Genomic DNA, 14,944 nt, shown 5'->3' with positions numbered 1-14,944 from the left:
GAGAGGACATCAGCAGCTATGGGGGAGTTGCGGCTTAGGAGATACTGGTAATGTTCTTTCCAGTGTTGTCCAATAGCTTCTTTATCTTTTAGAAGTGTGGTACCGTCTGTTGAGCATAGAGAGCATATGCCATGATTTATTGACCCATAGATTGTCTTTGTGGCTTGAAAGAAACTATGCATCATGAGAGTCGGCTAAGTGCTGGATTTCTTGAGCTTTTTTAATCCACCAGGTGTTCTTTAGTTCTCAGGTTCTTCTTTGAACCTCAGCCTTAGCATAGCTTTTTTTCTTAGTGGCACAGTTTCTATCTCTTTGCCAGATCTGCAAGGCCTTCCTTTTCTTGTCAATCATGCATTCAATCTCACTGTCATTCTCATCAAACCAGTCCTGGTGTTTATTAGTTTGGTATCCAATAGTTTGTTCACAGGCTGCAGTAATGGATGTTTTTAGCTTGGTCCAGTGTTCCTCAGTGTTATCAGGGAACTCCAAAAGCAGATGGTCCTTAAGAATCATTTGGAAGCAATCCCGCTTAATAGGATCTTGAAGGGCTTGAGTGTTCATTTTGCACCTTGGTTCCCTTCCTTGAAACCTGTGTTGAGGTACAAGCTTGATAGCCATTGTGGAGCATATTAATCGGTGATCTGTCTAGCATCCATTGTCACTCATCATAGTTCTGGTAAGGAGCACATCATGGCAATCTTATGCTTGGACAATTACATAGTCTAATTCAGAGGGTTTTTTTGTTGAAAGAGTGTGTTGATAATAACAAAGTTGTGTGCTGCACATATAATCAAAAGTAAGATTCTGTTCTGGTTGCTGTTGCCAATTCCTTCTTTCCCAATAGTCCCAGGCCACAGATCAAAATCTTGCCCAGATAGGATGGTATCCAGCTGAGAGTAATTTTTTTCTTTAATGTTTTCACCGACATCCAGTGTTGGTGCGTAAGTGCTTAGACTGTTGGTTTTTTAGCGAGTTTTATTCGAAGTGTTGAAAGTCACTCATTAATGCCGGTAGACTTCTGACAAGAGCTTCACAAGATTGTTTTTTCATTGCAAAGCCTACTCCATGTATTCAACGTTCTTGTTCAGGTAGACCTTTCCAGAAGAAAGTGTGGCCTCCTTTTCCTTCCTTAAGTTGTCCCTCACCTGCTCTTTGAGTTTCTTGAAGCGCTGCAATATCAATGTTAAAACGCCACAGCTCTCTTGCAATGATGGCAGTTCTGCATTCGGGACACTCATTATCTGTGTTATCTGACAAAGTCTGTATATTCTATCTTCCAAAGTTCAATTGTCATTTATGACCGCCAGGTGGTGACAGCACTGGGCGTGGTAATCCTGTCAGGGGGAAAGGGAGGCAGACTACATTTTGTATATAAATAGGGGAGGTCTGTGACAATGGTTTCAAGAACTAGAGTATTTACCATTTCAAAAGAGTGCCTCAAGGCTGGCCAGGATAAGGCAATCAGGAAGCATTATCAGGTATCTTGAGAGAAAGGAGACAAGTCACACACTCCTTGTATGATGCTTTTGGGTGGCCTTTGGCTAAGGGGTTGGGCAATTTATAAAGCCTTTAAAAGCTACAGATAGGTAGCCGTGTTGGTCTGCCATAGTCAAAATAAAAAAAATCCTTCCAGTAGCACCTTAAAGACCAACTAAGTTAGTTCTTGGTATGAGCTTTCGTGTGCATGCACACTTCTTCCTTTAAAAGCTGTTACACATCTTTCTCTGGGTCTTCACCTGCATATCAGGAGTGGGGGTGTTGATGGGATGGGACGCTGTTGTAACAGGAAAATAAAGATCTTGCTTTTCTTCTACTGGTTCCTGCCTCCACTCATTTCTCTCTAACCAATAATGGATGATATTGAATCCCTTGATGAGGAATTGCGCAGTAAAAGTCAACTGTCAACCCCAGTTTTTCTCTCTCCCACACACACACACACACACACACACACATATCTCACTTGATTAAACAACTCAGTGATAGCTGCAGTCACGTATCCTCCTGAGAGGTAAGATACATATTTGATCAGAAATAAGTCACATTGCTTACTCCCAGGGTAGCGTGTATAGGTGTTTCAGAAGGCACCATGTCTGAAAAAGCATCGCCTCCCAAGGAATAGAGAGAAGCAGCAAGGCCTCTTCCTTTTTAAAAATCAAATTTTTAATTAAAAGTTTTCAGCATAAAATACCAGAAAATCAAACTAATCTAAAGAGAAGGAAAACAATAAGAAAGAGAAAATAAAAAGGGGGAAAACCCATAAAACAGAACATAAATTGATATATCTTATATTGTTGATATACAATATATCAACAATATATCTTAACCTTTATTCCAAGGAGGGAGGACCCTCTCAGGTCTCATGTGGGAGCTTTGCCCTCTTCTCTCAATCTCCCACCTTGAAAGATCCTCTCTATCCTGCCTCTCATACAGGGTCTTCTCTCTCTCTCTCTCTCATTTGGGGTGGTTTGTTAGACTGGGGTTAGTAGAACAGTGACCAGCCACCCCCCATTAGCCCAAAAGAACCAACCTCTGTTGATCATAGGTCTGCACCTAGCTGGACCGCCCCGCCTCATCTATTCCCCACCCTTGGGGAAAACAGACGCCACCATCAAACAGCACAGAATGCATGGAGCCGTGGAATGACAGAACCCACCGATGTCACACAACGTGCAGCAACCATTCCCAGCTGTGGAAAATGGAGTTCCAGCAGAAACACATCAAGTTCATGGCCCAGATGTACCTGGACACCAGCCAGAAAAGGAACCCCAAATCTCAGTTGCTTTTTAAGAGGCACCACCACTTGTACCGGTAATGCAGGCAGAGAAGGCCTCAGGCACTTGCCACTATCCCCCACTCATGCCCCGTAAAGCCAGATTCTCACCTAACCCCCATTAAGTTAAAATTGGATGGATGAGTCTGGCTGGACCAGAATCAACAGTCAATCTAGTCCTGGAATGGGGAACCTCAGGGCTAAGGGGCCCACACACAGCCCCTGAGGCCTCTTTCTATGGCCCCCAGGACTCCCCACATGCCACAAATACCCTCCCCATACCCTCCCTCAATAGCCCTGCATCGCACCCACCTGCAGTGATTTTGCCTGGGTAGAATGTGTCCTTGAACTCTGATCATGCCTCTTGCCTGCCTGGATAGCGGATAGAGGGGGTGTTTGTGCTGAAACTAGCCTCTTTTGCCTCTGCCCCATCCTGCAGCACAGTGGCCAACTGGATGCCTACAGGAATCCCAGAAGCAGAACCTGAGTGCAAATAATATTGATGCATTCTTTCTATTTCAATTTTTACTGTGCTGCAATTCTTTTTAAAAAATGTTGTCAATAGCCCGGAGTGCTTCCCACAAGCATCTGGTTGGCCTCTGTGAGAACAAAGTGATGGATTAGATGGGCCTTTGGTCTGATCCATCTGGGCTTGTCTTATGTGCTTACATAAGGAGTGTCAGGAGTATAGGGAATAAATTTCTCCCCCCCCCCACCCAGATGATCTTTATTGAATTTTTAGTTACATACCATACATACACATACATTACATGTCACATTTGTTCTTGCTCTCCCGAGCTGACTTCCCTCCTTCCTGCTTCTGGCTTTTTTATGTCCTCTTTGACTTTTTGCATTGTCTTTGTCCATTTTCAATAAGATTGTTCTTCTTCATTTTTTCCATTAAATGTCCGTTGAGGCGTTCCCAAACTAAAGGAAGGATTGAACTCTTATTAGTAAGGATACACACAGAGGCTTGAACCAGCAAGACTCTGGGAAGTGTGCGTATAATAATCTGTGTCTCCACCCTCCAGCCCAGGTCATTTTATTCACAAAAGAACTTTTTACAGAATGTTCGTAAGAACCAATCAGATTTCTTCTGAGCATTTCAACAAACCCCACGTGGGGACAAAGTTAAACTACCAAAACTAATTAAGCATGGGGTAAATAAAACAGAACTACAAAGGAGTGCATTTGGCAACCCCGGGAGGTGATAAACAAGCAATATACATGATAAGAAGGATGGCCAGGAAGACAGCGATCATTATCACCTTCAGGTGAGATCTGTTTCCTGGTCCTAAGATTAACATCCTAAGATTAACATATCAGAAAAGCTACATCAAAGAAACTGCCCACTGTCTTTGATGATCCAGGATGCCTGCCTGGCGAAGCAACTGGAAGTGTACGTGACTGGTCAAGAAAGAGAAATGGAACAGGGATGCAGAGGTGTGGATTGATCAAGAATCATATCAAAATAGTTTAAACCCTGGCAAGCAACTGGAAGCAACTGGGCTGCATATGTCACTTGTCAAGAAAGAGAAATGGGCAGTAGAGAAAATTGCCAGAGAGGCACAGGGTTGTGGGATTTGATCAGAAATTATTGTCAATGAATTAAACCCAGTCAACACAATGCATTCATTGCGGACACAATGGCTTGATGCATGTTTTATAATTCCTCATAGTAATCCCACCTGACCCCACACTCTGCTTATTTGCAACTGGCTTTGTTGTTTTTCATTTGGTTAATAGCTGTACACAGCTCTCCCAGATTTGGAGATACTGCAAGGTCATCCCTAATTTGTTTTTGCAGAATTTGTGAGAGGACATCAGCAGCTATGGGGGAGTTGCGGCTTAGGAGATACTGGTAATGTTCTTTCCAGTGTTGTCCAATAGCTTCTTTATCTTTTAGAAGTGTGGTACCGTCTGTTGAGCATAGAGAGCATATGCCATGATTTATTGACCCATAGATTGTCTTTGTGGCTTGAAAGAAACTATGCATCATGAGAGTCGGCTAAGTGCTGGATTTCTTGAGCTTTTTTAATCCACCAGGTGTTCTTTAGTTCTCAGGTTCTTCTTTGAACCTCAGCCTTAGCATAGCTTTTTTTCTTAGTGGCACAGTTTCTATCTCTTTGCCAGATCTGCAAGGCCTTCCTTTTCTTGTCAATCATGCATTCAATCTCACTGTCATTCTCATCTGCAGAAACCCCACGGAAGGGAGGAACCCCTTTGGTTTAGGCTCTAGGTTCTTAATTGGCCCAGCTGCCAGAAGTTAGATTGATTAGCCCACAAGCCGGTCATTGGAGAATTTGAAAAATAATCAGGAGTTATGATTGGTTTTGGGGGTTCCGATGCCACGTGCAAATCGGGGATAAAAGATCTTGGGAATGGCTGAGAAAGCGCGCTCTGCAATCCGCAAATTGCCCGGCTGCTGATGTTCCATCTAAGTAGCTGTCCTTACATCCTTTGTGATGGAGAATTGCGAAAGCCTCTGAATGGGGAACTTTGAAAGGACTCTAACTATTCTCTCTTTGCTTCATTTGTGAGGACTCTAACTATTCTCTCTTTGCTTCATTTGTGAGTATGTAAGTTAGTTAGTTGAGGGACGCGGGTGGCGCTGTGGGTAAAACCTCAGCGCCTAGGACTTGCCGATCACATGGTCGGCGGTTCGAATCCCCGCGGCAGGGTGCGCTCCCGTCGTTCGGTCCCAGCGCCTGCCAACCTAGCAGTTCGAAAGCACCCCCGGGTGCAAGTAGATAAATAGGGACCGCTTACCAGCGGGAAGGTAAACGGCGTTCCGTGTGCTGTGCTGGCTCGCCAGATGCAGCTTGTCACGCTGGCCACGTGACCCGGAAGTGTCTGCGGACAGCGCTGGCTCCCGGCCTATAGAGTGAGATGAGCGCACAACCCTAGAGTCTGGCAAGACTGGCCCGTACGGGCAGGGGTACCTTTACCTTTAAGTTAGTTAGACTTTATAATGTTCTTATTTTCTTGCCTGTAATTTACTAAAGAAGTGCCTGCTATTTTAGCATGTTTTCTTATATTCTTTTAAAATAAATTTTAAAGAAAGAAACTGTTTTTGGTTTGTGTGCCTTTCCGGGGGAAAAGCTAATTCCTAGCCTTGCGCTTGGTTGCGCTCTACCATAGAATTTCTGTCTGCAGGTCTGTGGATACAGCTTGTGGAGGGGGGTTAACCAGCAACAACAGGGCACAGCCTTCTCACTGGGTTGTGGCTCTGGGTTCCCCGGGATACAGGTGTTATTTTGTCCTGTTCTGTAAAAAGTAAACACGCCTGCCAGCCCTGCTCAAGAAACCTGGTCTGGCCAGAGAGCAAAGGCAGGTGAGGGAGGAGTGAGTGGCTGGGGGCGAAAGTTTACCACAAACGTGTACCTAAATATCTTCTTTAATTTGTTATATATATTTTCCCAATACGTTTTCACTATGTCACAAGTCCACCACATGTGGAAGAAACTGCCTTCTTTCACCCCACACTTCCAACAATTTTTATTTCCTGCTTTATACATCTTTGACAATTTAATTGGCGTGAGGTACCATCTGTACATCATTTTTAACAGATTTTCTTTTAACAATGTACATGCTGTAAATTTTAGGCCGATATTCCATAATTTTATCCACTTTTCATCCTCAATGTTGTGGCCTACGTCTATTACCCACTTAATCATGACACTTTTGATTTCTTCGTCTTTTGTGTGCCATTCTAATAAATACGGTACTCATAGACCTTAGACAGTGCTTTTTTGTTATTTTGTAGTACTGCAGTTTCTAATATTGATTTTGTTTGTTCAAACCCTCTTGTTTTCTTATCCTTTGAGAAGATATCACCCATTTGATGGTACTCCATCCAACGTTGCAGTTTATCTTTCAATTCCTCATATGGTTTGATCTTAATTACATTGTTCTCTTCCAATAACATGTCTCTATAGGTCAACCATTTTCCTTTCATATTTTGTTTTTTCAGTGAAAAAGCCTCTGGGGGTGACAGCCACCATGGCGTCTTTCTTTCGAACTACTCTTTATATCTTTTCCAGACTTCAAATAGTGGTCTTTTATGATGTGATTTTAAAAGTCCCTATGTACTCTAACCTTGTCATACCAAAGGTATGTGTGCCACCCATATCTGTTTCTGAAACCTTCCAGATCTAATATATCTGTATTTTCCAAACTAAACCACTCTTTTAACCATATTATAGATGCAGCTTTGTAATATATTTTGAGGGCCGGTAGTGAAAAGCCTCCTCTTTCTTTTTTGTCCATTAAAAGTTTGAATTTTATTCTAGGCTTTTCCCCTTGCCATACAAACCTGGAGATCACTTTTTGCCACTCATTGAATTGGCCTTGTCCTGTTATAATTGGAATGGTCTGAAATAAAAAGAGCATTTTTGGTAGGACATTCATCTTAATAGCTGCTATCCTTCCACAGAAGGATAGCTTCAATCTGTCCCATATTTCCAATTTCGTTTTTACTACTTTCCATGTTGTTTTATAATTATCCTTGAATAGGTTTGTATTTTTCGGGGAGAGCCAAACACCCAAATATTTTATTTTCTTTACCGTTGTTATTTCTGTTTTGCTTTGTAGTTGGTCTAGTTGTTCCTCATTCATGTTCTTTACCATCATTTTTGTTTTACTTTTATTAATTTTAAATCCTGCCATCGCTCCAAATTCTTCTATTACTTTTAATGCTTCTACTATCAAAGTTTGAGGTTCTTGTAATGTCAGGACTATGTCATCGGCGAAGGCCTTAACTTTGTATTCCTTTTCTCCACATTTTATTCCTGTAATTTCCCCTGTTTCTCTTATGTTTTGAAGTAATATTTCCAGTATTGAAATGAATAATAGGGGTGACAATGGGCAACCCTGTCTTGTGCCCTTTGTAATATGGAAGTTCTCTGTTACTCCGTTGTTTATTATAAGTTTTGCATTCTGATCTTTATAAATTGCTTCTATGCTTCTTAAAAACTTTGTACCCAAACCCATCATTTCTAAATTGTATTTCATAAAAACCAAACGCCTTTTCTGCGTCTATGAAGATTAATGCAGCCTGCTTGTTTATTTTTGTTTCCAAATATTCAATTATATTTTCTATATTATGTTGTCTTTTAACTGCCGTCCTGGTAAAAAGCCTGCCTGATCCGAGTGTATATGTGAAGTCATAATTTTTTTTTTAATATTTATTGAGATTTTACACTGAACATAGGTTTTTTTAAAATTAAAAATAATTAAACCAACAATTACACATACAAAAAAGAAAAAAAGAAACGAAAGCTAACAAGGAAGTTACCAAAAAAGAAACCTAAAAAGAAAAAGAAAAAAGAAGAAAAGAAAAACAGTGTGATACAAAATACAAAAAGAAAACAGGTAGTTGAAAAAGTAGAAAAAGAAGAGAAAAATATATTTAAAAAGAAATAATCCATTTTTCAATATCTTTAAGTTCATTTGCTTATTTCCTTGACCTCCTCACACCTCCCCTTTTTGTATTCCCGTTTACAAAGTCCTTTCAGCAAATCCTTACCCTCTTTCATTTATCTTTACTCTATATTCTTAACCTATTATAACTATATATTTTCATCCATATAACTATATTTACATATTCTTATTAGCCTTAATACCAAAACCACTTATTTTCAGTCCAACATCATTTTAACATTCATTAATTTTACAGTATTTCTGTAGATAGTCCTTAAATTTCTTCCAGTCTTCTTCCACCATTTCTTCTTCCTGGTCTCGGCATAATGTTTTTTAATCTCTGCGCTAGTATATTTGCGAACAGTTTATAATCATTATTAAGCAATGATATCGGTCTAAAGTTTTTTATGTTTGTGAGATCAGTTCCTTGTTTTGGTATTAGGGAAATAAATGCTTCTTCCCATGTCTTGGGAATCTGCCCTTTTTCCATTATATTATTCATTACTTCCTTTAGAGTGGAGACTAATTGTTGACTTAATTTCTTATAATATTTAATTGGTATTCCATCCTGCCCTGAGGCCTTCCCAGTCTTACCTTGCTTAATTGCATCTATAATCTCTTCTTCTGATATTGGTTTTTCTAATTGTTATCTTCTTTCTTGGGAAATTGCCCTCAGTTTATGTTTTTCTATATAAGTTCTTATCTTCTCGTTTTCTTTGGGTGCTTTATATAATTCTTTGTAAAATTTAAGGAACACTTTCCTTATTTCTTTGGGATTGTCTATTATTTCATTATTGTCTTTTATTGTATTTATAATCTTCTGTCCTTGTTTTTTCTTTAGTTGCCAAGCTAACCATTTCACTGTTTTGTTTGCTGATTCAAAATTTTGCTGTTTTAGTAGTTTAATTTTCCATTCCACCTCTTGATTTATAATCATAGATAGTATCATTTGCAACAATTTATTTGTTTGTTTTAATTTTGGGTCCTCTGGTTTCCTAACCAACTGCTTTTCTATATCTTTTATTTTATTTAATATTTCTACTTTATTCTTTTCCCTTTCCCTCTTTTGAATACAGTCCTGTTGCAAAAAGAATCCTCACATAACTGCTTTGTTTGCATCCCAGACTACATTTATGTCTGTGTCTTTATTTAGGTTTAGTTCAAAGTAAGTATTTAGATGTTTTTTAGTTCTTTCTAATATTTCTATATCGTCTAACAAATTGTCATTTATTCTCCACCTCCTAACTGTTGGGTCTTTAGTCTTCCATTCCATTGTAATGGCATTATGATCTGATAACGTCTTTGGTAAAATTTCAGCTTTCACCACTCTTGTGGTTAATTCTTTTGATGTCCAGATTTGATCTATCCGGCTCCAGCTTTGGTTTGGTTCTGAGTAATATGTGAATTGTTTTGTTAATGGGTTTTTTTAATCTCCATATATCCACTAATTCATTATTTTTAGTATAGCTAAATAAAATGGTGGGATCCAGCAAATGCCTGATTTCGCCCACTACTGGCACCAGTAGTGGCATTTACTTTTTTGTTCCATTTCCCGCTGCTGGGACAGCCTCTCCTCATTTGTTGTTTGTGTTTTGTTCTCAGGGGTCCCCTGAGCAGGGAAACTAGCTCAGCACCGTTCCTCCCAGAAATTCAGTTCAGAAAGCAAAGCAGTAAGTAGGAAGGAGGTCTGAGAGAGAGAGAGAGAGAAGAGCAATCCAAGGCTTTCTCCCCATTGGTTTGTGGGTGCCCAATAGGGAAACCAATAGTGCAGTCTCAATGTAATTCTGTAAGGTAGAATTGGCAACTAGAAGCCTTCATCTGCCCCAGTAGCAAGAAAGCCTGTCTTTCCCGTATTGGTCTCTACAGCCACAGCAGGCATTGTAACCTTTCAACAGTTTCACTTCATCCCTAAAGGCACACTTCTCCAGTCTCCTGAGACAAATGCCAACAATCTGAACTAACAAAATCCACATTTTAGCTCACAACAACCTTGCAAGGTAGATTAGACTGAGAGACAGTAACTGACCAAAGATCAACCATTGCATTTCATGTCTGAGAAGATTTCTGAATGCAAGTCTATTCATTGCAGGTCTAGCCATTGTGCACAGAGGTGGAACTAGCTGCTCCGGCACCCAGAGCGGCATGCATCCAGGGGGCGGGGCTAGTGTCCCAGGGGGTGGGGCACACGTCCCATGGGAGGTGCCAGCTGCCGGAAGGCTCCGGGGGGCGTCGGCCACCTCGAGTGTCCTAGGAGGGTGCCGCCCACGGTGAGTGTCGCGGAGGCAATGTCAACCCCCCAAAGGAATGGCACCTGGGGCGGGCCACACCCTCCTTGCTCCGCCTCGGATTGTGCCACACTGTCTCTCAATTTCAGGGCTTCTCTGTCTTCCTTATTTTAGACACTTGCAATACCTATTGCCTTGAGGGGTAGACAAATCTGCAGAGCCCTGCAGGAGGACTGACAGAAGCAAGTACTGTATTTCTTGCATGGCATGATCAGCTTAAAAGTAACCAGTAAAACCAGCAACAGATAACATGGTAGGGCAAACATCACATATTTCTCTTAGGATCAAAAATACAGGGTCACTACTAAAAAGGCCCTGTTTATAGAGCTGAGGGACCGTGATGGTAGGTAAAGCAAGCAGAGCCTCAGAAGCTGGCCTTATGGAGTACAAATATGTAACACATGCATCATAGTCCAGGGCTGGGGAAACTGTGGCCCTCCAGATGTGGTTGTTTTCCCGCTCCCAACAGTCCCAGTAAACATGGCCAAGGCTCATGGATTATGGAAGTTGTAGTCCAACAACATATGCAGGACCACAGATTTTGCATTCTTGTGTTAAAAGCATAGGGGCAGGAGGACAGGCTCTGGGGCAGGGGTAGCCAGGAAACCTTCTTGCAGAGCATTCAGATCCCAACCTGCATCAGCTGAATCTTTTCTTTGCTCCAGGTGGTTGCACGACCCCAGAAGACCCCAGAAGAGGTTTTCAACATTTTTAGAGGCCATCTTGGATCTATCCTCTGAGAAGAAAAGCACAAGCCTTTGCTTCCCCCTGACTAGTTAGTTAGTTAGGATTAGAAACCCTTCTGTCTGAGTTACGTACTTCCTACCACAAACAACTTCATTGTTTTTATCTACCAATATCGCTTGGTGTGTTGTTACAGATGAGGAGGCTATTCATTTATAGTGTTGCATGAATTTGCAGAGCTTCATAAGAAAAATGGCTTATTGGATGCAATTTCTCCAATGCAGAGGGTAGGGAAAATCCTAGGGCTAGCATGCTTGCAGGCTGAGACTTTAAGAAGGGAGGTGTTTTCTCACTCTGGGTAGAGCCAATAGAAACTGTCAGGGAACTACCATCAGCTCAGAGGCGAGAGGTGGAAGAGCAGTTGTGTTGGGAATACTGCCAGGGAGATATAGTCCATCATGGCCCCAAGCCGGCTGCCGGACGTCCATCGATCTCCCGTAGACAGGCAATATCAGCAATTAGCGACACGAAGCCTCAGAAATAGATTGCCACATTCCAGGGCTCGTGCACACTCTTTATCAGCAGAAGCACAGCCAGAAAGTTGCACCATAGGAGAGCGTATTTACAGACTTTATTTAGCGTTGAACAGAACAAAGAAAAACATGACCGTTCTGAGTCAGTGTCTCTGACCGACTGCGAAATCGAAAGGAACAGCAAACAAAAACATCCTGTGAATAGGACATGCGCAGACTCTGTGACTCACAAAGCCTGCTCCCTTTTAAGGTGGAACGGAAATATCCTAACAGTGTTATAGGGAGCATCCGAAGATCTTGCAAAGCAGTTCCTCCTCTGGCGAGGAGGAAAGCCCCGCCTCCAGTGGGGAGGAGGTGCAGGGACCAGGAGATGTTAGGGAGAGCCTCAACACCGAGCCTGAGCAAAGCGGAGGGAAGGTGCTGTGGAACAGCCTGCGTAGTACCCGGATGGCTGCGGACGTGGAAGTGGACGGTACCAGTGCGACTTCCAGCCATTTGGTGTAGGAATCCACCACTATGAAGAATGTTTTCCCCTAAAAGGGGCCGGCGAAGTCCACATGCAGGCGTGACCATGGTGCTCGGGCGGACTCTCAGGAGGAGGTCGTGGCGGATGTTCTCCTGGAGACACCTAGTTTGGTTGTCCTAGGGGATTTTAATATCCATGCCGACACGACCTTACAAGGGGCCGCTCGGGACTTCGTGGAAAGCATGGCCTCCATGGGGCTGTCCCTGAATAAGTTTGGCCCAACCCATAGCCGCGGACATGCCTTGGACCTGGTGTTTACCTCCATGGATGTTGGTGTTCTGACACTAAGTAAAAGCAAAACAAAAGAAGTGCCATGGTCAGACCACTTTCTGGTGCAACTTGACTTCTCTGCGACCCTTCCCCTCTGCAGGGAAGTGGGACCGATTCGGATGGTCCGCCTCCGCCACTTAATGGATCCAAATGGTTTCCAGAGAGTGGTAGGGGATGCTTTATCCCATGTTGATGGCCTTTCAGCTGATTCCCTGGTGGCCCGCTGGAATGTGGAGTTAACCAGGGCTATTGACTGTTTGGCTCCGAAGCGCCCTCTCCGATTGCATGGAGCCCGGACAGCCCCGTGGTTTTCCACGGATCTGAAGGCAATGAAACAATCGTTGAGACGGCTAGAGCGCCGGTGGCGGATGACCCATTCTAAAGCTGACCGGACACAGGTTAGAGCTCAGTGTCGAGCCTACCAAGTGGCGGTAGCGACGGCGAAGAAGGCTTTCTTCGCCGCCTCTACTGCATCTGCAGAAAACAGCAGCAGGAGACTTTTTCAGGTGGTCCGCAATTTAGCGGAACCACCTGCTACATCGGGGCCCAGTACGGGCCACATGATCTCCTGCAATGATTTTGCAAAGTTTTTTGCAGATAAAGTCGCTCAGATTCGGGAAGAGGTAGACGCCACCGTGGGAGCAGGGCCGGGGCGGGAGAGTGCTAGAGTCCTGTCTAGTCAAATTGCGTGGGATCAATTCCAATCTGTTACCTCCGAGGATGTGGACAGGCTGCTTGGACGAGTGAAACCAACCACCTGTCTCCTTGACCCTTGCCCATCCTGGCTTATAAAAGCAAGCCGGGAAGGGCTGGGCGATGGGCTTCGTGGGGTGGTGAATGCTTCCCTCCGTGAGGGAGCCTTCCCAGACTCGCTGAAAGAGGCGGTTATTAAACCGCTTCTTAAAAAACCATCTTTAGATGCGGCCACGATGGCCAACTATCGCCCAGTCTCAAATCTTCCATTCTTGGGCAAGGTGATTGAGCGAGTGGTTGCTGAACAACTCCAGGCACGCCTGGAAGAAGCGGACCATTTGGATCCCTTCCAATCGGGATTCAGGCCTCATCACGGGACTGAAACTGCCTTGTTCGCACTGGTTGATGATCTCTGGCGGGCTAGGGACAAAGGTGAGAGCTGTTTCCTAGTTCTGCTGGATCTCTCAGCGGCGTTTGATACCATCGACCATAACATCCTTCTGGACCGTCTTGAGGGGCTGGGAGCTGGGGGCACTGTCATACAGTGTTTCCGCTCCTTCCTCCTGGGCCGTGTTCAGAAAGTGGTGGTGGGGGATGAGTGTTCAGACCCCTGGGCTCTCACTTGTGGGGTGCCTCAGGGTTCTGTCCTCTCCCCCATGCTTTTCAACATCTACATGCAGCCGCTGGGAGAGATCATCAGGGGGTTTGGGCTGGGTGTTCATCAGTATGCAGATGATACCCAGCTCTACCTTTCTTTCAAATCAGAACCAGTGAAGGCGGTGACAGTCCTGTGTCAGTGTCTGGAGGCGGTTGGAGGATGGATGGCGGCAAACAGATTGAGATTGAATCCTGACAAGACAGAAGTACTGTTTCTGGGGGACAGGAGGCGGGCAGGTGTGGGGGATTCCCTGGTCCTGAATGGGGTAACCGTGCCCCTGAAGGACCAGGTGCGCAGCCTGGGAGTCATTTTGGACTCACAGCTGTCCATGGAGGCACAGGTTAAATCCGTGTCCAGGGCAGCTGTGTACCAGCTCCATCTGGTACGTAGGCTGAGACCCTATCTGCCCGCGGACTGCCTCGCCAGAGTGGTGCATGCTCTGGTTATCTCCCGCTTGGACTACTGCAATGCGCTCTACGTGGGGCTACCTTTGAAGGTGACCCGGAAACTACAACTAATCCAGAATGCAGCAGCCAGACTGGTGACTGGGAGCGGCCGCCGAGACCATATAACACCGGTCTTGAAAGACCTACATTGGCTCCCAGTACGTTTCCGAGCACAATTCAAAGTGTTGGTGCTGACCTTTAAAGCCCTAAACGGCGTCGGTCCAGTATACCTGAAGGAGCGTCTCCACCTCCATCGTTCTACCCAGACACTGAGGTCCAGCACCGAGGGCCTTCTGGCGGTTCCCTCACTGCGAGAAGCCAAGTTACAGGGAACCAGGCAGAGGGCCTTCTCGGTAGTGGCGCCCTCCCTGTGGAACGCCCTCCCACCAGATGTCAAAGAGAACAACAACTACCAGACTTTTAGAAGACATCTGAAGGCAGCCCTGTTTAGGGAAGCTTTTAATGTTTGATGTACCATAGTATTTTAATATTCTTTTGGAAGCCGCCCAGAGTGGCTGGGAAAACCCAGCCAGATGGGCGGGGTATAAATAATAAATTATTATATTATTATTATTGACACGGGTTCAACTCTATCCATAATCTCGGCAAGGACCTTAAGGAAACTGTGTCCTACTGGGGGTCCCAAACTCAGGCCAGC

Source organism: Podarcis liolepis (genome assembly GCF_965112155.1).
Source record: "Podarcis liolepis genome assembly, chromosome: W".
In the NCBI taxonomy this organism is placed as follows: domain Eukaryota; kingdom Metazoa; phylum Chordata; class Lepidosauria; order Squamata; family Lacertidae; genus Podarcis; species Podarcis liolepis.
This window is presented reverse-complemented; position numbering follows the sequence as displayed.